Source organism: Alosa sapidissima, chromosome 2 (assembly GCF_018492685.1).
Source record: "Alosa sapidissima isolate fAloSap1 chromosome 2, fAloSap1.pri, whole genome shotgun sequence".
NCBI classification, from domain to species: Eukaryota; Metazoa; Chordata; class Actinopteri; order Clupeiformes; family Clupeidae; genus Alosa; species Alosa sapidissima.
In genome coordinates, this window is record NC_055958.1 from 21,604,995 (window position 1) to 21,632,542 (window position 27,548).

General features: G+C 46.3%; 1 protein-coding gene across 4 annotated transcripts in view; it reads right to left on the reverse strand.

The window, feature by feature from the left end:
- The window catches only part of adarb1b (adenosine deaminase RNA specific B1b), a 109,496-nt gene extending 82,463 nt beyond the window's left edge, over window positions 1-27,033 (reverse strand). For 3 of the 4 annotated variants that reach the window (XM_042081638.1, XM_042081621.1, XM_042081633.1), the window contains exon 1: window positions 26,776-27,033. The gene's annotated coding sequence lies outside the window, so the exon portion shown is untranslated. Of the gene's footprint in view, window positions 1-6,083; window positions 6,121-26,775 lie in introns of all 4 variants that reach the window. The other variant, XM_042081627.1, reaches the window with a different exon arrangement.
- Window positions 27,034-27,548: the final 515 nt, after the last annotated feature.

Below are 27,548 nucleotides of genomic sequence, written 5' to 3' on the forward strand. Positions count from 1 at the left end.
GAGAGAGAGCAACCCATCCTCAGGCAGTGAGCCACAGGCGGGAGGAACGGTTGTGTAATGAATTAAAGCCGTCACTCCCATCATGGCCATCTGCAGGCAGGATGCAGAGGAGAGCAGAGCAGGACGGGAGCGCCGCCACAAACAACACCGCCTCACCGGGCCTCGAGTCACACAGGAACGAGGGAACCGAGGAAGTGGTGGGCGGCTGGGTGTGCCCCACACACACACACACGCCACATCTGGGTGAGTAGGGTGGGGATGGGAAGCCAGGCGGAGAGGCCGTTGCGGGTACCTCCACACGGCCCCAGGGCCAGGAGCAGACCAGCCCATGCAAGGGCACAAGGTTGTCTACTGACCTCAGCCCTTGAGTAATTACACAAGTCATTAACCTCTGACAAACTGCTTAGACCCTGACACAAACATTTATATGCGTGTGTATGAGTGTGTGTGTGTGTAAGACACAGACAGTGAGAGAGAGAGAGAGAGAGAGAGAGAGAGAGAGAGAGAGAGAATGAGAGAGTGAGGGAGTCTGGAAGGATGTGTGTGTGTGTGTGTGTGTGTGTGTGTGTGTTTGTTTGTGTGTGTGAGTGAGTGAGTATTTATTTTGCGGGTGGGTGTGCAAATCTCTCTGTAATGGACTTGAACTAGTCCTGCGAGAGGAATGTCTGGGCCAGTGAAAATTCCAGGGAGAAGGCCATGCTCACTGCCGATTCCTCACCACTTACTCTTTTGCATGTCAAGGAAGGGTTTGAGTGTGTGTGTGTGTGTGTGTGGTGTGTGTGTGTGTGTGTGTGTGTGTGTGTGTGTGTGTGTGTGTGATGGTCCATGTCTGGAGGGTCTCGAGTCTCGACAGACTTCACCATCAATAAACCCATTTGGTCCTTCACACAGTCCTTCAGTCTGTAGTCAAACGGCTACCTTTAGCATAGACCGCGTATTTCTCAAATGTCAATACGTCACATTGATCCCAATAAAACATAAAAATTAAATATCGACCAATCTTCTTCCAGGCTCACCGAGAAAAGCCAAACGCTACAACGTGGCGAGGAAGAGAAGCAGACAAATCAAAAGCTCCAACACGCAGACGCGCAGGTGATCAGGCCGTGGAGTGCGCCAGCGAGGGAGCTGCTGAGAGCGGACTCTCCTGATGTGTAGGGGGGAGCACTTCAGGGCCTCGACGTCTGCTGCGGATAGGCTGCCAAGGCATTAGCCCCGTCATCCTGCCCCACTGTACTCCAACAAACTGCCCCGAGGGGACGACCTCACTTCACTTCAGTGCCCAGCACAGCACTCTGCGCAGGGCGCTCGCTGAAGGCCTCCCTGCCCGTGGTCCCATCACCCTCTGCCATGGGTCAGTGCTTATCCACAGTCGCTCGCTCGCGTAGAGTGCTCTGCCTGGGTCGTATAAAAGGCCGTGTGTGGCCTGCTAGCCTTTATGTATGGACAGTATGGACAGTATAAATATAGCATGTTCTTTGTAACATCTGTACGGGAGGAAATAAAGCTGCGCTTAAGGCAGCCCATTCAGCATGAACAAAGAGAGAGGGGGGGGGGGGGGGGGGGGAATCTCCAGGAACGAGCCCCACGGAAGGCAGCCGCATGCTCTGGACATTCCTGAGGCATCAGCGATTTTTCTGCTTGTCTCCGTTTGATGTGCTTTCCTCTTAATCTCCCCACGGCCTGTCTACCTTACATAAGGCACACGCGCTGAAGAGGAGCCGTTTATTCATTCATTTATGCATTCATTCATGGGGAGGCGAGTGCGCTGCCTCCCCCACCGACTCCATATGGTGATTATATTACACTTCAGTGCTGATACACAGCCACAGTTGCCCAGCACTTGCGAATACTCCAGGCGGGCATCGATTAAACCTATAGCTCCCAACTCAAGCACACATGTGGGCCCATAAACCTCTACCTACCCACAATACATGGGCATCTAAAGCCGTAAGTGGCCACACAGGCACACATGAGAACTTAAGCCAACACACACGCACACACACGCACACACACACACGCACGCACACACACGCACGCACACACAGGCACACACACACACACAGGCACACACACACACGCAGGCACACACACACACACGCACGCACACACACACACGCACAAACACACACATCAACATGAAAGCCAATTTCTGCCCTCATACTGTAATTTTGGTGGACCAGAAAAACAGAGCATTTGTCGAACATCCGCTGTCTGGAAATAGAGTGGTGTGTGCGTGCGCGCGTGTGTGTGTGTGTGTGTGTGCCCTGCTGCCTGGCCTGATCTCTCCAAACGATCTCGCGCCTCACTTCTCCTCCAACTCATTTTCCTGAGAAAATAGAAAGATGAAATTTGGCAGCTACACAAACAAACCCTGTGACTGGCAAGCTGAAAAAGGAAATGGACAAAAATGTCAAAATCAAGACGAGCACAACACACTGGTGCGTCCACTCTCACTTGAGCTGCTTCAATAGCACTTCTGCTGCTCTTACATAACTTGCACCACTATGCCACTTGCATACTTAGGTCAAACAGAACTACCTCAGCCATTTATTGGCCTGACTTTTGCACTATTATATTGACTGTCTACTGTATGCACAATTGCACAATCTCAACCCAAATTTTGCTGCTCTTATTTCTTCATTGTATGTGCCTTCTTATTTTTACTTTTTATATTGTTTACTTGAATGTTATGTTTGTCTGTGGACCTAATTGTAAAATATGTCTTGTCTCCACCGTGGGATAGTGGGAAACGTAATTTTGATCTCTTTGTATGTCTTGACATGTGAAGAAATTGACAATAAAGCAGACTTTGACTTTGACTAGCAGCCTAAGAGGAATGCCATTAGAGCTCCATCTGAACAACCATTAGCAGAAGCGGCTACACACACAGAGAGCGAGCGAGAGGTCAGCATTAATATTTTGAGAGAGAGAGAGAGAGAGAGAGAGAGAGAGAGAGAGAGAGAGAGAGAGAGAGAGAGAGAGAGAGAGAGAGAGAGAGAGAGAGAGAGAGAGAGAGAGAGAGAGATGTGCGTGGGCGTGTCAGGTTTCAAGATTTCAATTGCATCTCACACCTACTGTACCCTGGGACTCCAGAAGGAAATTGGCTAGTAGCTAAATTCGGTACAAAGCAGCATCGCTCCACTGCATGTGATTAATTTGTTTTGTACAGGGTCCCTGTAAAAAAATGAACTTAATAAACTAAACTATACTTAAATCTGCCTCCTCAAGTCAACAGAAAGGAAAACAAACAACCAATGGAAACAACAACTCGAGGGAAATCACACTTGCACAGTTATTGTTAATGCGCTTGCACAGTAAGTGTTAATGCTGGAGCCTGCTCCTCACTGCTCAGGCATGATTTCAGGCCTGGCTGCTGACACGCAAAGGACCACTCAATCTGCAATTAAGACTCCCAATCAAGGAAAGCCCCTGGTAGAGCACCACACACACACACGCATGCACGCACACACAATTAAATCAATTAATATCAATTAGTAAATGGGAATAGACTTTGCTGGCAGCAAGCATTCAGAGATTTTCTCCTTACAGCAACATCTTCACATCTTCATGCTTTCTGAATACTAAGCAGAGCAGGAAGTGGGTCTCTGCTGTGTAGTTTACTGAGAGAACCACACTACTGCAGGGGAAGCTTAAAAAGGCGGACATGCATAGTATGCACTCTATACCTCCATGCCACAGTAGAGGCATAACCGTGAAAAGCTCACCTGTGTGCGTGCGTGCGTGCGTGCGTGGATGAAGCACTTGGTTTACAAAGTCCATTATGGATTAAATATGCTCACTGATGTCAGGATCCTGAAAATTTAGCATCATATCCATGCTGAAAAGGCATGCTTGACTTCAAGGCTAAGGTTGTCTGAGGCTGGCAAGCCTGATTAAGTCCAAACAGAGGACAGCTCACAGCATGGCATAAACATCCCATTCTGCAGCCAATTTGTAAGATCATTGTATTACCACAGCCAATGTTCATAATCTAAGAAAGCACAGCACTGTGCAACCTCCTCTGTCTCATGTGAAAAAAAATGTTGTGCAACATGAATAATTTACACTGCTTAACTTGTGTTCATTTGTGCTGCCAAACAAGCAGCGGCGTTTGCAATGAGATGCAAGCTAAGGGAGGCAAACAAGAGCTTGTGACTGCAACTTGGTCAGCCCTGTTTCCCCTGCTCTCACAAGGAGAGATGAGCAGAACGTGGTCAAAAGATAGAGATCCAGTGTGCTCGATCTGCCATGGCTGTGAAACCAGAGACAAGAGGGTCGACCTTTTGATTAATATTTTACGGCCCTTATACAATGCAATGCACTGTACGCTGAAAGGGAAAATATGCCTTATTTCGACAGCTGTTCCAACTGCAGGATGAAATCTATAGACAGATGAAAAATAGATGGGAATGTAAGCAGCCTGCATGACTCTATGAGCAGTCCATCCCCACCCACGCCCCTCCGGATTGGCTCATGGCTTTAGTGGGGAATATAGGACACACACTGTAAGTGAGGTGCCGCCGCTGGATGTCCAGTGGGGACCGGCCTGTTAGCGCAGCTCACTGGGCACGAGGAGAAGTTGACAGCACAGTGCACACTGCGCAGATGTGAAGGGGGGGATGGGGCATACTGTATGGCGAGAGAGAGAGAGGAGAGAGAGAGAGAGACCCTCCATTTTCCACAAAAATAATTCTTCCTGGCGCAACTGTCTCATACTGCATGTAGGCTAACTGGGCAGAGTGCTGAGTGGAGCACAGCAGCAGGATGTGAGTCAGTCTAACAGATGACATCAGAGGAAGAGACGGCCAGAAAAGAGAAGATGGTCTAAGGGAGTGGCCACTGCGCTAGGGCTGCACGATTATGGCAATCGCAATATGAACCAATGCTATTACCTAACCACAAAAACAAATTCAAATAATCGTGCACAGTTAATTCTGTCACATTTACGACTTTCATATTCATGTCACCTCCTTGACTGTGCCAGTTCTGGTGCGTAGTGCGTGCCGGGCACAGAAATTCTGATTGGTGAGCTTCACAGTCAGTCAGGGGTGCTGTGCTTCTTGTGCACTGGCCGTGCTCACCAAATAAAGAGACATTTGGAATATTCAACTGAATCAGATCATTCACGTTCAAAAATCATATCAAATCGTAATCGCAATATATGTCATTGCAACTAGATATTTTCCCCAAATCGTGCAGCTCTACACTGCGCTCACCACTAAGGTTATTGGTCAGAGCCATGGCAGACTGGCAGGGGGCTGCGCGTCCAGATCACTATCTGCTGGCCATCAAAAGCCCGAGCCAGAGACGAGGGAGTCGGGACAGGCCAGACAGGCATGCTGAGCACAGCACAGGTCAAAGGTCAGTGCCCATTTCCATCCTCTCCAGATCACAGCACATCAAAGGACCAGAAGAAGTACTCCCAGGCCTAGCTTCCCCAAGTAAACAATTTGGGAGGAGAGAGAGAGAGAGAGAGAGAGAGAGAGAGAGAGAGAGAGAGAGAGAGAGAGAAAGTGAGAAAGAGAATTTGGGAGGAGAGAGAAAGAAAGAGAGAGAAAGTGAGAAAGAGAGTAAAAGAATGACAGAACAGAAGAAAAGTGAGAAGAGGGAAACAAGTCAGCAGGGGAGATGGAGGGAGAAAGTCATTTATTGGCATCAAAATCAAAACGCTAAAACGTCAGTTAGCAATGACGGGTGACAAACAGGCATCACGAGGCAATCAATCAAGGCACTCCACATTAGCCACTGGGTGTGAGTGTGAGTGTGTGTGTGTGAGTGTGTGTGTGTGTGTGAGACAGCCGCTTAAGTAGATCCACACTCTGATGAAAAGAGAGCGTCTGGGCATGAAGTGGCACGGCCAGTCTCAGCTCATTGGCTGGCTAATTGGCCAAAGCATCCTTCATCAGCGGCAGGCCGGCCATCAGCGGAGAGCAGAGAGGGACCTGCGGAGAGATGCCGGCCCAGACGACTCACTCAGCCTCCGCGCGCCATTTGTGGTCCAGACAACAGGAGGCGTGTCCTCCACAGCAGACCAAACAATCAGGCGAGTGAAAAGGCTCAGAGGCACACGGGGGAATACTCACCACAACCAGCCACCTGTTCACAAGGTCCTGTTTACTCCTACAGAGGGTGCCCAGAATGACCATGACGGGAGAGAGAAACAAAAGATCAATACCAGAGTTCCTCTCACAACCACACACACACAGCGCTGGTTTTTCAGTACACGCATCTATGTTGTTTCAGTTTCAGACTAAATATTTATCTTCATATATTTGCTTCTCTTTAGTTCATAATAAAACACAAACAAACAAACGTCTCATCACAAGGAGAGGGGAAAATGGAGTCTGTAAGGCGTTTGCCAAAAGTCGGTAGAGGCTCTGAAATGTTGGCCGCCAAAAGTCAGAAGTAAGGTCCAGTGGGCCTCCTGACCCTGTTCTGCAGCATACCACATTGCAGCAGTGGAACCGCCACGATGGCTCTGCTGGAACCCTTTTTAATCAGGGGCTTTTATGAGCTCCAGCAGCGGGCTGGGAGTGCAGCGAGGGGGGGGGGGGGGGGGGGGGGGGGGGGGCAACTCCCACTCTTCTACTGAGGCCCACTTTTATGGCTTCCAGAGCTTCCTCTGTTTACACCCATAATCTCCAGCTGCTAGACGGAGAGATGAGGCTGAGTGGAGTGGGATGCCTCATGGGCCGATGAATGATGGAGAGTAATAGAGGGTGTGTGTGTGTGTGTGTGTGTGTGTGTGTGTGTGTGTGTGTGTGTGTGTGTGTGTGTGTGTGAGAGAGAGACCATAGTGTGTACAATAGGTCCCTTCTGCCCAACATTTGCCTTTACCAAGCAAAGGATGGAATTATGAAGGGTAAGGGCATGGAACTCACTACACAACTGACCACATAATGAAGATCCAGACCTCGACTAGAGGGCAGAAAGAAGCACTACACCACCACCTAAACGATCATATTAAATACTATGTATAGCCATTCAAAACACAGCCATCCTCGCCCAGAACAATAACAGACATGATGCCTGTTCATTGTTCCAATGCCAACCCCATAGGTGACTCAGTTGAGAGAGTGGGAACAAGAATGCTCTGGCTCTTGTTTGTAGACATGTTTGTCAGCAAGACTCGCTCATGGAGCCATGTCCTCCGCTGTCCTCTTCCGGCATCACGGTGACTCATACAGTGAAGGAGGAGAGCAAGGTCATGCTCACATCACAGGTTCAATCTCAAGTCAAGACTTGATGCGAATTATGCGGGCTATGTCCAAATATGGCCGTAATCAGATGCCAAATCCCATTAGAAGACGTCTTGGTTTTTTGTGAAGGATAATTCTTTGTCTCGTCACAGAGCGTACACCTCTCCGCCCCGCCCCTTCCTGTCGAGGATGTCGTAAGTGGCGGCGTGAATACCTCAGGGGGGGGGGTAAAAACAATAATCAGTTTAATTTAAATTGCTTTCAGTCAGGCAACAAGTCGGGAGTCCGTTAATAATGAGCGAAGGCCTTGCTCAGGCAGGAGTGACATGCGGCAGAGCAGAGACGAAGACGGCAGAGAGCAGCGTGGCAGGTTAGCCAAGCGGCAGGATGACTAGACTCCAGCTGCAGGCCAGAAGGGTAGGATATGGTCTGGGGCGTCTGAAGAAGTCACTCAGCATCTGACCAGGGTGGGGGTTGATGGGGTGAGGAACTCCGACATCACTGCTTTTGTTGGCCAATGGAAGGCATGCGCTGAACTGAAGGTAAAATGAAAGGCAAACTGTTTGCAAATGCGTGGTTTGAAGGGAAAAAAATTAAGTTCCGTTAATGACTGAACAATGCATGTTCACTTGTTTGGCGAGAGTGCACACGGCGAGGCCGGGGGGTGCGTACGTGGGAGCGATGATGTATCGTTTTTTTTTTTAATTCGACCCGACTCTTTGGGTACAAATGCCAGGCACTAGTCACGCGAATAGTGAGGCTTACAACTCGCTCCTGCCTTCCACAGTTCTGGGTCCTAAACAAAGCGACGAGAGGACATTTGGACCAGACTAACCAGCGTCGCTGGCAGCCAAAACATCCAGAGGCGCAGCGACGGAGGGGAGAAAAATACCCCAACATCGCATGCTTGTTTGGACACGGAGTAAAAGCACCCAGAGGCCTTCTGGCTCGTGGCGTCGTTGTGGAACAGGTCTGGTGATGAGCGCAAAGAGAGAGAGAGGGCTCTCGTCGGCTTTTAGAGAAGAAGCCCTCCGACATCACAACTGGACCGCGAGTCAGCCTGTCGACCGCACGCAGAGGAGACGGAAAACGGAACCCAAGCGGAGGCCAGGGGCCACTGGGAGAGCCTCCAGGGGGGCGAGCGGCACAGCAGACGTGTCACTCAGCATAGAACACAGCAGCGCGGTCCCGTCCCCCGAGCCCCGCGGTCCGTTTCTGCTGTTGACAAGCGAGAAGCAGGATTCACACTCTCGCCATGTTCTGGAGAGGGGGGGGGGGGGGGGGGGCACATCAACGGAGGAAATCAGATTCATCTGACTGCTGCAGCTTGAGATTCTCCTTCGCCCCCACATGCTGTTAGGAGATTGGGGATGATCAATTTGACAATTACTGCCGAGCGCGCCCCCCCCAACCCCCCCCCCCCCTTCTCACCAGACCCCTGCCTGCCATGGTGGGGCCTTTTTCACACCGCCACCAAGATCACAGAGGAGGGCTGCCCTGTCCGCAGAAATATTTCCACGGCCCGTGTAACTCGCTGGAATGGCCACATGCATACCCACCCACGCACTTCCATTCCCCCTCACAGCCAGCCAGATACAGACATCATCTTAAACATGTTTGGTCACCCGCTGACTGGGAGCAGTGAGAAAGGGAGAGCGCGTGTCATCAGGGGGAGGGCGATCCACAGCTCCACCCAGCAGGCCTCCTTGCAGGACATCAGCTCTGCATCAGTGCCTGCTTAAAGGCATTCACCAATCTGGCAATAGAGCTGGGCAACCAAAAAGCGAAATGTATTTCTAATGTGACAAGTGACAAACACAACAACAGCACTGTTTATAAAACACCATCCACAAAGACTAAAATAAAGGCAGTGGGTCAGTAGCGGTTAGTTCATTATCGTCTGCATTTCCCCAGACATAGAAATGGAACACAGCAGCAAAATATTTTTCTTGACTCCACATACACCCCCACACCATCTTCCACATGGATCCACCCATTATGGAGCCTTTGAAATCCATCACAGCTGATACACACACAGACACACAGACACAACCTATGGTTGATTTAACTGGTTAACATAGTCAGCAGAAAAAAAAGACTATGAAACTGCAAACTTTTTATATGGTTTTGGAAACTGCCAGAAGTTTCACAAAATAGAACTGACACAAGTTTCAGTTGTAGCTTGTGAGGAACAAAATTTGAAGACTTAACGCTTAAAAGAGAAGATTTTGCACTGTGAAAGCAAATTTACATATTAATTATAATTGCCATTTTTATTTAATTCTTTATTTTGCACAAGATGACTTGCTTCCAACTCTTTTGAGGATTGAGCTTAATTCAGGACTAATTGTTTAATTAAAGCTATTTATGTGACAATGTGCCTTTCTTTTAACTCTTGCCGTTCACCCAGAAAAGCAACATCGCTTAATTTTTGTTCACCCAGAACTGCAGCCATTTTCTGGAGAAGAGCAAGCTGAATAGTAGTATTATGTGAGTGGTTAAGCAGCAGAGAGAAATAAGGTCTTCATCATCTGAGTGAAACAACTAGGGACGTGCCACTGCTTCCTATGTAGGCGTCAGCCCATGAGGGGAGGGAACGGCGGGCTTGATACGAGCATACGCTTACTTAACCAAATGTGACACAGGCTCAGAGGGGTTATTATGGTGACAATACATCTGATAAATACATACACACACACACACACACACACACATAGAAAAAAAGGGGGGGGGGTCTACAGGCCTGTAGACATCAGGCAGTGCAGTCACTGTGATCTTTGCAGAAAGCTAAATTGCCATTGATTTGCTGTGGCTAGCATTCTGCAGGCCCAGCAGGGTTTAGTGTTGCTGCGTAGGGCAAATAAAGAGGCCTGTCCATCACGTCCGACTGTGCCAGCGCCTCCACACTGAGCTGCCGAAACGCCCCAACAGCGGGAGCAAACAGTGCCGAGCACAGGCGTTCGCCGTCCGCCAAGCCCACGCCACACAACGCAACACTGCTCTACCAGCAACGGCCTGGAGCCAGCCAGCATGAAGGAATTTCACAGCTTATACCTCAAAGCTAAGCCAATATGCACTCGATCGGGGATCCCAGATTGTCTTATGAAATCAGGTTACAGTGTCAAAAGTTTTCAATATATGAGCAAGCAGAAAGACAGGGCGTACAAGTTAGCTCTTAGCAACTGTGATGACCGTTACACAAGAGAACAGTATCATACTGTATTCGGGAAGTCCATACAGTCTTTAGTAATCATCAATCCTGCAAACAAAGCACTAAAAATCTCCTCCCACATGACTAGCTTCAGCAGCTTCACATCATGACTGTAGGACTCCTCATTCCATCCAGTGCACTCATTCTGCATGTGTGTGTGTGTTTGTGTGTGTGTTTTTAGGGGGAGACAGGGGCCCATTTTGTCCCTGCTGTTGCACCCTTGGCTGAGTGGTTGCCCAGCTCTGGCGATGGAGCTGTAGCAGCGGCAGCTGTGGCCCTGTCTCTTTGTGGGCGCGCCTCGTCTCGCCGCCCTGCACCACACCGCTCCCTGCCTCAGCCCCGGGCTCTCGTCTACTTGCTCTCCATTTGCTAAACGAGGAAGGGGGGGGGGGAGGTGGGGGTGCAAGGAAGAGGAGGGTATTTTGTTTCTTTTTTTTTTTTTTGGTGCAGTATGTCGCTGCTAGTTTCTGCAAATCAAGCCTGGAAATGTCTCGGCATATTTGTCTTATTTACTCGCCCCCCCCGTGTTAAATTATTACTGATTAGCACAAACATTACACAACTCCGCCAGCTGGGCCTTCGGTGCGGAGACAGGGGGAAAGGCTTTTAAGATGCTGAGCTTCTGCCGTTTCGGCTACTGCTAAAACAGGATGCAATCAAGCCTTGCACCAACAGCTACTTTGAACAGTGACACACAACTCCCAACACCCACTCCCTCCCTGGTCAGGTGACCCGATGCAGAGCGCCGCTGTTCTGTTCTCCAGGAGGAGAGCCTGCAGAGAGGACCGGGCCACAAGATACAGTACAGTACCAGCATTAGCACAGAGTATCCGTCACAGAGATCAAAGGGGTTCATATTTTTAACTCTGGCTTCTTTGTTGCAATGCCTTCTCCCTGGCACAGCAGACTGAGGGGGGGAAACCAAGGAACTAAAGCCCCCATCAGCCAAAAATGCATTAACTTTAAAGAGTGTATCTTGGCAAAGGACAACTACTGCTTATATTTGCCATCCTTAATCCATGCTTCACAGGCCTCCTCTCTCCAAGAACAATTATACTCAACCAATTTTAGTATCAAGGGGGCTTTGAATACTGTAGGCTGGAGTACACATCTCAACAGCACATTACAGTTTATTAAAGTGTAAGCGAACATTTCTAGTGGGTTTAATTACAGGCTTGTTTTAAAATGATTTGATTAGAAATGTATAATCATCATCACTGCGGTGGATTTTCTCCTGCTTCACTTGATGAGTAACCTAGGTGACAGCCTGTTCCTGTTTAAAACAAAAGGGCGCTTTGTATCTACGGAAAACCTTCATGAGCAGCAGACCAATTCATTCCCCATCCTAGGCACTCTGTCCCTCAAATAATGGCCACCCCCTGAACGAGGGCCTGAGCGCCCAGAGCTCTTTATTAGTCACAGCCACTCACACGTGAGGGGTGGGGAGCCCACTCTACTGCACCAGACCCTTCTGTTCCATGAGCCACACACACACACACACACACACACACACACAGAATGCTTTTAGAAAAGCTGGATGCTTATGTTCCTCTTTGAGTCAGGCTCATGCAAAGCCACTCCACTTCTGTGCCCGGTACCTTCCAAAGTAATTAGAACATCAAAAGATTTCAACTCCAAGCAGGAATGTCTGCTCAGGAACATCAGTGTGGATTTTATCCCTGTGCAGACGAAGGCTGCCACCCCACAACCCCAATAGCGGGCGTAGCGACAAACAGATTTATCCGTGGCCAGGGGACCGATGGAGGGCGAACTAATCGTGACAGGGAGGAGAAAGGGAGCGATGGATGAGGAGAGAGAAAAAAAAAAAAGAGAGAGCGAGAAGGAGAGCAAGAGAGAAAAAATAAAAAAAAGAGAGCAGTTGAGTGCGGCGCTGTCTCCTCTTCCTGCAGGGACCATTCATCTCAGGGCCCAGGGGGAGCCGCAGCCATGAGCAGGATGACCATGCCTGCGTCAGCACACCAGCGCCCCGCACCGCGCCGCACCTCGCCTCGCCTCACACGCCTCGTGTGTCAGAGGACACTCAAGGAGAAAACAAGTCGCAGACACAAGGTGAGCGAGGAGACAGGCCGAGAGAAAGTGATTGAAAACGGAAGAGAAAAAGGATGAGAGTGTGAAAAAGATCAAGAGCAAACATTAAGGTGGCAGGGTGCGTGCGTGCATGTGTTTGTGTGTGTGTGGGAGAGAGAGAGATAGAGAACAAGAGAGGAGGAGAGGAGGAGAGGAGGAGAGGAGGAGAGAAAGAGAAAGAGAAAGAGAGAGAGAGAGAGAGAGAGAGAGAGAGAAAGAGAGAGAGAAAGAGACGACCTGGAGCACCACGCAAGATCACACGATTAAGCAGGAGTGTCATCTGCAAGGCAGGTGGGGAGAAAAAGCCTCACACTGAGTCGAGTGCGGAGGATAAGATCAGATGAGTGTTTTTATGTTTGCCTTTAGACGGCAGAAGCTGCGTGGCCTCTCTCCCGTCTATCGCTGACCTCTTCAGCAGTGTGGCTGAGGTCTCAGACGCCTCGGTCCTGCAGAACTGCATCCCACTGCGCAGACCAGGAGCACTTTGTTTACACTGCAATTACTAAGCCAGCCCTCCAGCACTCATCAATCTCACCACGCGTCCAGATGTTGTTAAGATAATCAGACGGGTCCCTTTTGCTTGCTAAGGTCAGACAGATAGGATCAGCATCAAGTCAAGTGAAAGCAAAGCAGGAGTCCACACACACACACACACACACACACACACACACACACACACGGAACTGACCTTTGAAAACTGTGTGGTGGCACAAACTAAAAATAATCCAGAAGCCAATCAGATAAATAGTAGTCTGCTCCAGTACGATGAGGGTTTGCTTTCGCAGTCTGAGAGCATGTCTGTGCCTTCACCTGCTCTTGAAGTTCTCTCTCACTCACTCTCTCTCTCTCGCTCTTCAGGCACCATTTCTTCTGTTGCTCTGATAGCGGAGTAGCTTGCATGTTTTGCCTGGCTTTGGGAGGCCTCTAAAGAGCAGCATCCTAATTAGCATTCAGACACCCCTAGATAAATGAACAGCAACAACACCCAGAGACGTGGGACCAGGAAAGACAACTTCTCCTGTTGCAAAAGACAAACTTGAATGATTGATAACAAAGCCAGTCCCCCCCCCCCCACACACACACACACACACACTTGCTCAAGGCCTCTTGAAATCATATTCTGAACATTCGTCCATTGTTGTGCAAAGTATCCTTGTCTACCTCTGCACGTCGGGCGAGGCAACAAAGCGCTCAGCTGCCGTTTGGTCTCGGAGTGGGTTAAAAATAAGCTGTGTGAGATGAAACTGGAGGGAATCAAGAAACTGTCGGGGTGATCCACGACTGCCAGGGGAGAAGAAAAAAAAAAATAACAGCAGCCTCCAAAGAGTGGCAGCAGATATGAAAAGCGGAGTAATTTAGCAGATCATGATTCACTAATCCCAAACAAATGGTAAATATTGAACAGCATAGAGGCGCAAGCACACGGCCAGACACAAGCAGGGTGGCAACCTGAAAGACAGACACACTCACAAGCATTTTCAAATCCTGGGCTGGCAACAGGCGTGTTCTGGATGTGATTTCCAACCATATAGGACATTAAAGCTTCTCCCCTTTACATGATAGTAGGAGAAGGGAAGGGTGGTGAGAGTGAGAGTGAGAGTGAGAGTGAGAGAGAGAAAGTAAGTGAGAGAGAGAGGACTGGGATGAGCTGTGAAGGTCATTAGGGAAGCATCAGTGCACTCCCCTCCACTCCCTGCCTATTGTTTAAGCCCAGGACTCGTCCAGTATATAGGTCACAAGGTTCAGATGGAGGGGACTGCAGTCACTTCATTAAAACCACTAACCATGTTTGTGAGGTGCCCTTTGTTCAGCAAGATCGCTCTGATTTGAGAAAAAGACAGACATAATAGCCAGAGATGCCCTTTACTTTCAGAGAGGATTTGTACCTTCAAAAAAAAAAAAAAGAGAAAAAGAGAGAAAGAATAAGAGATCAGAGACTGAGGGACCGGGCTAAAAAAAAAAAAGAAGCATTTTAAAATGGTGGCTCTGGTAGCAATCAGTGCCACAAAAACATGCCCCATTCTCACCCATTACTGGGCATCGTGGGTTTACTGCAGCACTAGGCAGTTATTAGACAGCAGTAAACAAATGTGGTCAAAAACCTACAATAAGCGCCGAGGCTAAATAAGGATAGTCTCTGGCAACGAAGCCCATTATAGACCATGCAACACCACAAAGAGCACATTTTTCAAGCACCACGTCGAAGGTGCTAAAAACTAATCTGCGCCTCGAGTTATTTGATCGGACTCCTATTTTAGACATCAAACAGACAGCACGTCATCCGCCGGTTTCTCACAAAAATATCTCCTCAGCACTGTTCCTGGGTGATGGCAGGAAGCAGGGGGTAGCTAACTCTAGTCATGAGGTGCTCATGGCTGAAGCTGTCACTCACAGGCCAGGGTGAGAGTCTGGGAGACAACACACCAAAGGCGGGACTGGTGTGTGTGTGTGTGTGTGTGTGTGTTGGGGTGAGGTGGGGGTGGCAGTGAGGGTAGGGGTGGGGGGTGCCAAACCAATGCCGTGGTCTTATTTTACATCACCGCCAGCCACCGGAGAATCAGGACGCGGCCGTTTCAGTGACATCTGCCTCATCTGCCTCATCAGAAGTGACACTGCTTCACAACTCACGATTTTTCTTGAAGATAGAGCCCACTGCACACGTCACATTGCCAACCGTGCTCTATCGACTCTGGAACATCTAACAACATCGTAAGCATATAATCCCAACTCAAAAGTGACAGGTTTCAGATGAGAGGAAGAGGCAAAAAGCATCTTTTTTGTGGCTACGTTTTTTATTGTCAAATTTGTGCCACTATTTTCAGATGAGATGTCATACTTATTTTATGTCACTCACCTCCTGTGAATATGCATTCCCCAAGACTAACACTCAAGATGACATCGCAGTAATTCTGACCTTAAAAAATGCCAATGAGTTTGTATGAAATATTCACAGATGGTGGTGTGCAAAAATAAAAAATCTGTGCTGTCTGCATGAAAGTCTACTACAGCCCTGGGTTTAGTGTTGATTGACGTGAACTAGAAAACAAAACTGCATCGCATTCCTACTGCACAGGGCTCACAAGAGACTTTTTCAGGGACGGGGTGGATGTGGAGGAGGAGGGTGAGGAGGAAGAGGAGGAGGGTGAGGAGGGGGAGGAGGAGGAGGAGGAGGAGGAGGAGGAGGACTGACATGCTGACAAAACCCAGCAACAAAAACACTGAAGTCATCTCAGCACTAAATTTAGAACCGCAGCATTGTCGGCACGGAGGACAACTACAATCTGTTCAATTGGGGAACCTCGCCTTGTCTGCGAAACATTTCTCATTCGCCTGACAATGTTTTCCATTTCAATTAAATGGTCACCCCGTCAGCAGACGAGGACTGCATCCTCTCACCGTTTCACGACTGATGGGGAAATAAAACAACAGCTACATGAAAGGGTTCCATGGTGAAAGCTCTTGAAGAGGTTGCCTCTGATCATTAACCTCATGCTGTTCCACCTCAGATGCTAACGTGGGGAGCAGCACGTTTAGAATGCAGGGCACATTTCTACCATGGAGGTTTAATGTTTCTTAATGTACAGGATCCAGAATCCATTTAGTTTAGGAGATGGTCTACTCAGAACTGCTTGGATTGAAAGCACTCATTTAAGAGCAATACTGTTTTAATACGGAGTCTCTTGATGGCCATCCCACTGTAAGTTTAGCTGTACCTTGAATAGTGAAACCACAGGCTGTATCCCTGTATCCTGATACAAGTTGAATGTTTTGATTGCCTGATAGCAATCTCAGTTGAATATTTTTTTTCAACCCTGAAATTTCTATGTCACATTAAAAAAAGATATAATAGATGAGCAACGACCCATATTACCTGCGGCACTCCGGGGTAACAGATCAGAGCTGTGTTTTCAGAAAAACACTGCTCAGTCAAATTAAAATGTTCCCATTGAGTGAACAAAGCGCACATATGCCCCACAAACCAGCCTGCACCTGCCGGGCTGAGTGGTTAGCATGCCATCTTTTTTTTTTTTTTTTACTTCAAACATTATTTCATTACTCTTCCCCTTATTCTGTCTGACTTCCAAGCGCACCTAACTCCCATATCTCTGATCTTTATTAATCAGGGCTGCAAGGTGTCAGCAGCACTCCTGCCCAGGTGTCCCAACAGAAGGATGCCAACTACGTAGCACTACATCCTCTTTATCAGAACAGTATACAGTCATATAAGGCCTCATCGCCACAGAAGATATGAAGACTCATGGCAGTTACAGTATAGTGCTCTAATGCATTTTCTGTTTTGTGTTCAATTTCACCAAGTATTCCATTTTAATAACTATACTATCTTTAAATCATTAATAACTAAAGGTGTACCCTTGTTAATAAGACACTGCGGGCTCTCAAACAAGCTCTGGGTAATAAAAAAAAAAAAAAAACTATTCTTGTTCTCAATGCAAGGTCTATTTCCGGTATGCATAGAAAAATGTGTTCAGATCTTACGAATAAGGAGAATGGGGATGAATGGGTTTGATTGGCGCTCCAGGCTTCAAAGCAGTGCCGTTGTCACTGGTTCGTTGACCAGAGTTGTATACATATTTGCATTAACTCATGGATTCCCTGGGTTAACCAACCATGCATTTTATTGCGTAGATTGCGGATATCCAGCAGCAACCGGCCAAGAAATCTAAGTACAATTAGAATGCTGCGGTGTTCAAAGGGCAGCCAGGAAACATGGGCCTCCATCGACCCACGCAACACAGCCTTCACAATCCAGCGTTTGATCTGCCTTGAAAAAGGGTTTATTGATCAAAAGCCTGGTTGCCCACGTGACCTGTGCTCACCTCCAATTTATCCATAACCCTAATTCCCACCACCATTGCAGCAGGCTAAGAAGCAAAGTGTCCTACACACAGAGATTTACTACAGCGAGACTATCGCTTTCCAAACACGACGCACATGCGCTCACAAATCAGATATATCTGCCAGTCGATTTCTATTCATGACTTTTTTTTTGCATCCTCACGTTATAGGAGCCTCTCACCCACACGCTGGTATATCACTATTAATAGGCCATGCTCCACGACAAGACCCACTCTTAGGCTGAGTCTACTTCCATCTCTCCATTTGTAACCGATCGACCAATGGACCTTGAACAGTTGTGTCGGAGGTGTGTAGATATGGGATGCTGACACAGGGTGGGTCGTTCCTAGAGCAGTGCCTGGTGCTGACACGAGAACGTGAGCTACGGCACTCACATCAGAGATAGCACTCGAAACCCATCAGACGCAGCAGTGGGAGATGGGAAGAGGTCTGGATGGATGGACAGTACCGGGGCCAGTGAGCAGCCAGCTTGTAAAAAGACAGACGAGGCAGGAGCAGATGGCCTTCCTGGCTTCAACAGAACAATGGCTCCCAGGGAATCTGCAATCAGCCAATCGCTGAGGAGCGCAATAAAAAAAAACCCCAGATGCTAGTGCAGCCTCCGGTGCCTTCAACGTGTGCAATGAAGAACAGGATGGCCAGCATTCAGTGAGTAAGCATGCATGGATGCGTGTGTGTGTGTGTGTACGCACTAGTACACTGTGAGAGTAAGGCAGAATAATAATGAAAGACTAGAGCAGTTAATAAAGTGCAGCTAATAAAGCCTTTAACATTATTAGTTTGAAAAGCATGTCAAATTATCAAATGAAACGGAAACTAGGAACGAAAAAAGTTTTATAACGAGCATCCCCAATGTCCAAAATCCCTCTATGTCCGTCTGTGTGCATTATGGCAGCTTCTTGTGGGATATAATACAAGACTGGGTCACAAGCTCGAGAGCTGCTTAGGTGAAAACATTACGAAAGACATCTGCAGCAAGCCTCGTTATACAATCGCCAATCCGCAATCCTGAAAACAAACACACATTTTAACCCATTTCCCAGCCACTTAGCCTTTCAGACACTCGAAAATGTGCCCCTGCATCATTCATGAGAAAGGCCCGTTCCATTTGCCCATCCAGACGCCGTCATTAATGCTGTTTTGTCCCACGGACAGACACAGTCAAGTGCGATTCAGGCAGAGTGGTACAGGTCTGGCCCCAAAAAAAGGGGAACATGGTGTGCGTGTGCCATGTGGGACTGGCACACAGGGGACATGCCATTAAGCCCGAGCCTAATGCAGTGGGGTGGGGTGAGGTGGACTTTGGGGAGGCAGCACAGCCTCCGAGACATGAACAGTATGTTTTCAGAGCTGCACGGTACATCCATATTTTATAAGGCTCTTGTTGATGCATGACATGACATATGACATACATGTGATGAGTGCACTGCGTCAGGGGTGTACTCAAAGGTGAGGGCATGCTAGTGCTTTTAAAATCTGGAGGTGGACTTTGCCTGACACAAGACGTTACTTCAGAGTGAGTGCTCCTAAATTACTGCATGGGTTAATGCATGGCATGCTGTCAGACCTGACATTGAGTTGGTGTACAAGGCCTGCTGCTTCCTCTCAAAAGAGACACCATGCACAAAGACACCCTGGAAATGTGTCTAGGAAGGTTTGGCATTCACTGAAATACGTGGAGTCCAGGGTACGGCACCTCCAGAGAAAGCAGGGAGGTGTGCTGTTCACACTCACTAGCTGCAGCATGTAGTGACTTGCCAAAACAAAAGACTCCGGCCGCAGAAGGTCCCTCCATGATCTGGCAGACAGAAACTCTAGGTCTTGCTGACCATAGACAGAGAAATACAGGAGGACCACGGTTAGCTCAGCAGAGAGCATCAAGAACTGGGGGGGGGGGGGGGCCTTGTGTGGTTAGCGGCGGTCAGACCTGTCCAATGGGGCAACAAGAGCCACGAGGGTGTCTCCACAGACAGCGCCATCTGCTGGAGATGATGCCAGTGGTCGCCCACTCACCGCGCTCGCCGCTCAGCAGATCCAGCCGTCAGCACGCATTTGTCACAGTGACTAGCTACTGACCTGCATCATTTAGCAATGCGGTGAGACGTCATCCACTCAGAGCCCTCGTGGCAAAGAACATTTATGCACATCTTTGAAGACCTATGCAGTGGGAGAGGCCTCAGGCATTGGGTGAGGGAGGGCGAGAGTTGGAGATGTGAGGGGGTGCACTTTTCGAAGCCAGTCATCCATTTGCTCTGAGCAAATATCAGTGTCTTCCTGAGTTCAAAAACAAAAACACAACACTTGTTTGCATATCCTTTGCCAACTGCAAAAGGACTGGACTTGTCTCGGTTCATTAAAGCCTTTAGAATTATAAGCAAGTTAACATCAAACCCGATAACACTCCCGTGGTACGATAGGGGCCCTGACGGTAAAACATGAATACTGATGGGACTAAACTAAGGGAAATTACATGAACACATGCATGCACACTTGGGCTGTGGGAAATAATCATTGCATCGCAAGAGCATGCCAAACACAAATCAGCTTTGCCATCCAAACAAACGAAACTGTCATCCAAACATCCAAAGCTTAATGCTTGTAACTAGCTAGTACCAGTTCATGCAGTGTCATATTAGCCAAATATGGGCCACAGGTTCTATACATCACCCGTTTAAAACAGATAGGTCTATACATGCATTTCTATTTACTGGTATGGATGATCATTATCAAGAGCTAGGGTGCTCATGGCCCAATGGTGACAATGGAAAAATATATTTTTTCAACATGTTATATGTTGTCATGGGACAACACTTAACATTTGTACAGATGTTGTATTTACATTAATACATGTAATACATTATGGTGTTAGGCTACAACATGTGTATTAAATTGTAATAAATGTAAACAATGTAATTATTTATTGTTACCCTTTAAATTGTGAGGCTAGTGAAGATTAACATCACACACCTACACAAACACATACACCATTCTGATGAAAAGACTGTGTGTAAAATCCGGATTAAGTCTTCAAATGACTGACTGTCATCCCAACAAGGTGCAAAGAGAAACCACAATAGTGCTTCTTCGTTACTCAAATACCAACACCATAATCATGTGCAGTAAGTGCCAGAGCTCTCTAATTAAGAGAACGTCCAGGCAATCATCGCATTTAAAGACATAGTCACATGAATGTCACAGAAAAATTCTCAGAACGACACCGGCGTCAGATGAAAACCACTGAAATGAACCTGGAGTGAGCCACCAACTTTGCTGCAGGGTCGATTGCAGAAGCAGGACAGAAGGGTGTCCATATTGCGACCCCCTCACTCCGGCACAGTTGAGTCATGATGTCATCGGCATACTTGACGGTGACGAGCCTTGTCATGTGCGTTAGCCCATTTTACATTTCGCTCTGGGTCCATCGTCAGCATGTTAGGAGGTTATGAAACAGGTTACAAAATCCATGTCAGGAGCGGCCCAAATGCTTCTCCCACCACCACCACTACCGAGCCCCATGGCCAGACTGATTTATTTGGAGCAATTACTTGCTTTTTTCCACTTGTCCCAAAAAGGAATTATGCAACAGAAGTCTCAACATACAAATAGACCCGGCGTGAGTAATGGCTGTGACCTGAGGGTCCCAAGTGGGATACACTTTGTGACAGGGAGCCGGGGGAGCTCGGATTTGGCCTTTGGGGGGGGGGGGGGGGGGGGTACAGTGTGTCTCAGGCCTGCTGGGTTTTAGTGCCATCAGCCAGCCCACGACTGAACACCTCCCCCCCTCCATCTACACCTCCTGGGGCTACAGTGCCACCCAATTAGTCAGCCAGCCACCCCCACTCGCCTCCTCTGCCCCGCGCTCACTCTCTCTCCCACCAGAGACCTAACGAAAGGCCAATACTTCCAGTCCAATAGGTCTACTCTTAAAAGTTACTCGCAGCATTAAATCCAAGTTTGAGTCATGCTTTTGCTGCTCACCACAGCATGCGACTGAGGGTAAGAGTGTTTGGGCTGTTTTTGTGAATTATCCCATTTTGGAGACATGTAATGAGATGACTGCAGCTTAATCATATATCATGTGGTGACCTAAGAGAGCAAAACTGTTGACTTTTCCCTTTTTTGGTAGCACAACCAAAGGAATGTTTACAAATGCTTCAAATGTTGTGAATACAGTACTATTCAGTGATAATCCATATACAGATGATTTTCATTTTACAGTTTTAATCAAATACTTTAAATTCACATGAACATAGAAAAAATGGAAAGTGATATCTGCAGAACTAAACCCAAGCTCTCGACTATGAAACCAACCAGGTCATGGGGGATCACAGGGATCTACACTTGGATACAGTGCAGAGGGCACAGTACCAATATTCAACCTTCAGGAAACCGATGGTCGCACTGTGCAAATGTAACCAGGCTAATGAAGATGTCTCTTTCTGGATACAAATGACCCTGTCTAGAGGTCCACAGTCAGGTTGTGAAATAACTGATAATTAAGACTAAAGAGGTGTGGTGATGCAAATGCTTGAAGGGAAGGAAGAAAAGAACACATGTGCTTTAATACCAATTGAGCATCACAACAATGTGCCCACAACAAAGCATCCAAGGAAGATATTAACGTGTGGGGAAGGCTACCACAGTCTAGCCATTATCCCCCAAGAAATCCACAAAATGCAATAGCTGGGATTGGGGCGCAGGTATAGACCCTTTCATCAATAAAAACAAAAACAATGCTTGAACGTTCTATTTGGGCCCCAATCTACTTCCTCTGCATTAAGATAACATATGGAATGTTAAAACGGAAGTCTTGTGGGGCCAACTATGATGCTGATAATGGAACTCTCTTGAAAGGGTCTTATAGGAGCCCACAATAAGTCATTATTTTAGAAAGATCCACTTTAAAGCAAGTACAGAAATATCTTTAGATTTGGGGGAAAGCTTTTTATGGTCATGAGACCAGAACAGAGCTTTTGACCAATCCACAATGCTCTGGCCTGCCAATGTCTAAAGAGACCCCCATCCCTAGAACATCATGCTGTGGGGATATTTTTGTCTGCTGGAACTAGACATTATGTTTAGAATTAAAAGAAGCATGAACTGATATAAATTCTATGCAACATAATGAGAAAACCTGTTGTTGTTTGTTGAGACTTGGAAGGGATTACCTACCAACAGCAGTGTAAAGCAGTAACATGGATATTCTAGAATGGCCAAGTCAAATCCCTGATCACAATCCTAGCGAGAATCTGCATGGTGCTACAGTCCAGCACCGTCAATCCATCAACCTAGATGTTCTGTTGAAATCCCATCAAGAGAAATCTGATGCTGTCTCACTCATTGCTGTTATTGCAGCAAAGCAGTTTTCCACCAAGAAATCAGGGTAAGTGGATGAATACTTATGCAAAAGGAATTCTTTGTTTTTGTATAAATTTTAATATTAAGACAAATAACTTATTTAGCCTTCAAAAATATGCTACAGCCTCAGTGTTCCTCTATGAAAATACTGAATGGGAAAATGTGTGGGTTTTGTAAACCAAAAAATTACTTGGTTTTTATACTTTTGCAAGCCACTGAATGTTATCATTAATTTATCACAGAAAAAGTTCAAATATGAGAGAGGTGATTCATATTTCTTTTTCTTCTGGGTCCAGAGGCATTTCCGCCGAGATTCTGTGTTTTGGCTTTCCAAATCCACCAAACTTCAATCGCCTTGAAATATTTCGAAAGATCATATTTTCAGGGTACAGTTCAAGGAGTAAAGATAAGCCAAAACGAAACGCTCCTGCAGTGGGACACACATGGGCTAGTCTCCAACGGCGGTTTATTAACAGAATGCTGCTAACTGCTCTTCTTGCGCCATCATTATTTCTGTGCATCATACCATACATTAACAAGAGCCCTCAACTGCCACTCTTTGCATTTAGAATTTCCCTGCAGACAAGTGCAATAACATTAGTGCTGGTAGCATGCACTGGACAAATACTGACTGCCGGGTCAAACTGCCTTTCAACAGTCTAAAAGTGGAGTCAGGATAATGCAGCAGAGTAGATGGGATGTGTTGTAGAGCCAAGGCTGCAGTATGCAGTGCTCCTGTGGTCATCGAAGGTGTTATCATAATATGTAGTGTACAGTATGTAAAAACCTAACAATAATGTAAAAATTAGATAAGTAGTTTAAATCTTATATCGGTAATGTAAATGTAACTTAGGAAACCCTCTGATCACAGCAGCCTAGCATCCAAAGTGCTACACTCTGGGGGCATGAACATGGGGGCTCATGAATATGCCTCTTGAGTGTACAGTATCACTGTAATCTCCAGATGTTGGCTGCAGCAACTCAAGCTTGGTAGAACCAATTGTTTTCAGGGTTTTTTTTCCATACTGACAGTACTAGGTGATCTTGAGAAACAGATCTATGTGAAAAATCGCCTGAATTCTCCTTTAATGTGCTGAAATGCACAGCACCAAAAGCAGAACTGCAAGGGTTTGTTCTGTCCACACACAGCCAACACAACTCTCGCTACAGCGATGCCCAACAGCAACAAGGCTAAAGGCTCCAACTTGCCTAGCAATTAACTGCCCCATGATGATAAGAGATGTGTCCCAGGTCATGCAAGCATGAGCCTCACATAGGACGAATTAGTGAACCAACTGAATAGGTCTAACTTTTGTGAGTTGGCAATTTGGCAAATATGTTTGTTCAATTTTCTCCAGCCAAAAACACAGATACACACAATTCTAGAATAGGTTCATGTAATAACTGGGTATGCAATCAAAGTCAAACTAGGCAAAATAATTCACCTTGTGGTGGCATTTCTCATGCAAGGTACACTATATGGACAAAAATATTGGGACAACTGGTATTTACACTGGTATTTACACCTACAGGAACTTTTATAACATCTAGGGATGCACTGATTGGGAAATTCTAGGCCAATATCAATTAGGGCTGCATGATTTGGGGAAAATATCTAATAGTGCTTTTTCTTACAGATATTGTGATTTGCAATATGATTTCTGAATGTCAATGAACTGATTCAGTTCAATATTCCAAATGTCTGTATAATTTGTGCCACTCCTGATTGGTGAGCACACCCTGTGCACAAAAAGCACAGCACCCCCACCGACTGTGAAGCTCACCAATCAGAATTGTTGTGCCCCTCACAAACTACACACACCCACCAACCAGAAGTGGCACACCAAGTCATAAATGTGACAAAATGAATTGTGCACGATTATTTGTAGCTTTTACAATTAGGTAATTGCATTGGTTCATATTGCAATTGCGATAATTGAGCAGCCCTCATATCAACATTGATGTTTAAAACAAATATTTGGCCAATAACCGATGCTGATATTGATAGTTTTTTTATTTCTTTGTTTGTTTTGTTAATTATACCCTTTACTGGCAGAGAAATAAAAATAATTTAATTAAAAAAAAAAAAACACTTTCAAGTCTTTCAGCCTTTAATAGCACTATATCTGAACGTGCCAGTTTGCTACCATTTAGCTAGTTCAAAATGTAAGCAACATAACAGATAAACATCAGTCTCTGCCTAAAGGTCTTATTATCGGTCAAAAAGCAGAGATGTGATTGGCAAAGGTCAAAAAAGCAGGAATATATATGGAGCCCATAGTACTGAGTGGCGATTGTGAAGTGTGTCATTCATCCAGGAAAACATCTGTGAGGTCAGGTACTGATGTTGGACTAGGCCTGATAGTTCATTCCCTTGCTTGATGGGGTTGAGGTCAGGGTTCTGTCTAGTCAAGTTCTTCTAAACTCACTCAACTACATCTTTATGGACCTTGCTTTGTGCATACTATGACAGTACCTTGCTTCAATTCACTGAACGCTTCAGAACGACCCATTCTTTCACAAATGTTTTGAAATATTGATTTTATACAACTGCGGCAATGCGTCTGAATGAAAGACACAAATTAATTTCTAAGTGGTTACAGTAAGTATCCCAATACTGTTGTCCATATAATGTATCTAGCAAATTCAAGAGAATTTATTTGTCTCTGCTTGCAATCCACAATAAAGACAAATGTCAACAACAAAAACATGTTCAACATATGATGTGACATCAGATAGTGTCCCTCATCATTTAGCCTACCAACAGTCACAAGGAGTTAGAATCAACAACATCTAGGCCCACAGTCAATGTTGGCTGGCATTTAGCTTCCAATGGTTAAAACATGGGCTTCTGGTCAGATGCTGGAGGGCACGAGGGTAATTTGACTTCCAACAACTCCATCCTTTAATTTAACTCACCACAATTGGAATGAAAGCCAGGTGCATTACATTCTGGCTGACAATGTAGGCTATGCAGTGCAGAGCAAACACTGTTCACTGGGATGCATAGTCGCCCCATAGAGGATATTGCCAAAACACACAGAAAACAGATGTCATTAAGTTAAGTCAAGTGTTTCTGTAAAAGGCAATAGACCGTCCATTTATTAGGGCTAAGAGGAAATAGATTACCGTAAGGCCCTGAGGATATTTAAACTTTGTTTATAAAGGGAGTCTAACATATATAAATAACTTTCGGTTTCTGCTGCCAGGCTTTAGTAGCCTACCCAAATATCTATTCAGGATATTTACTGGGTTAATTTACCATCAATGGAAACATGTTTTGCTTGCTATATTCTCGTAGTGCCTCAGTGCTGTAGTAAGACATAGAGGAAAGCGGGAAATAATCAAGTTGTCCTGCACAGATGGTCTGACTGACAACTTGTCCCCAACACATAACATAGTGATGCGAAACCAAACTAAGCGATGTAAAATACACATTACGATTAGACAGACGCTGCGTTACAGAGGAGGTAGAAACCGATGGTAGCATAGTCAATGAAAGAATTGTCGCATTCTATTCTCCCAATCTAGACTACAGCCTGCTATGCTTCACTGTTATGGTAGCATAAACCACGTCCTTTCATTGCAGCTAACCTAGCGAATCGTTTAGCTTAGCCAAACAGCTCGTTCGTGGGACTCGCATGGACTCTGCATTATGACAACGAAGTGTGTCGTACTCCCCCGGAACGTCTACAACATAATGTATCTCTTTCAGGAGGAAAAGAGTTGCTACACTCATGCGGTAGCCGACCGACCTAAGGCTTTTTTATTCAATTGAGTGGCGTGCTATGCAACAGAGCGCTGACAGCTTAAGAAACAATGTTTTGTAGCTGCTCGAAAACACGGACACAAATAGAAATACTCATCGAGTTGAGACCGCTGTGCGTATTGAGGACTTCTTAGTTTCCATAGCCTTTAATTTCACTAAACGGTTAGTTTGGGTGCGAGTAAATATTGCATAAACACAAACGGAACGACAGCAAAATAACCTATTTCTAAAAATATACCTGTAGAACAAAACACATCAATGGGGTTACTTACAGAGTTTCTTGCCGTGTTTGAGAATGCTTCAGGGATTATTTGCTGGTTACTCGTTGCCCATCCGTTTCTACTGCACAGAGCGCCTCTTGTTTGCAGCTCAGTCGCTACGTGTGATTGAACGTAGGCCTATTCGAACCGCTCGACGTGAGGCACACACTGAATTTGATCAGACGGCAGCGGCCTAAGATACACTCACGGGGTCGCTCGTCAGGAGCGAGTAACGTAGTGAGAGAAACACGTCGTCATTGGATGAGGGACAGTCTCAAACACTCCCGTCTTGAGAACTGGGAGTGCGCAAACACCAAAACTGGTCTCTGTACTAAAATATGATTGGATTGCCTCCGGAAGGTGGTTACCTAGTGTTGAAGAATGATTGGATGACAAAATCGTGACAGAAGGAAAAGGCAATCCTATCCCAAGAATAAAGTCGATGTGTGGGCCCTAGCACAACACCACAACACAAATAAGTATTTTGTACTTGCATTCCATAGAAAACATTACGTCTAAATATAGCCTACAGTAGCCTATGATGTGGATGTTAAAAATCCTCAAGATTGTTCTTTAACTTGAATATGTTAAGCTATTAAATAAACCATAATATAGTAGGCCTACATTAGATTACATAAATATAATGATTAAGGAAGGATCAAGAATTCTGTACTGCTATTTTAGCCTAAATATTTAAATAGGCCTAGCGACATTCCAAATAGAATTATCACAGGAATCATTTAAATTAAAAGGCTAATTCATCAACTATATTACAATATGTCAGA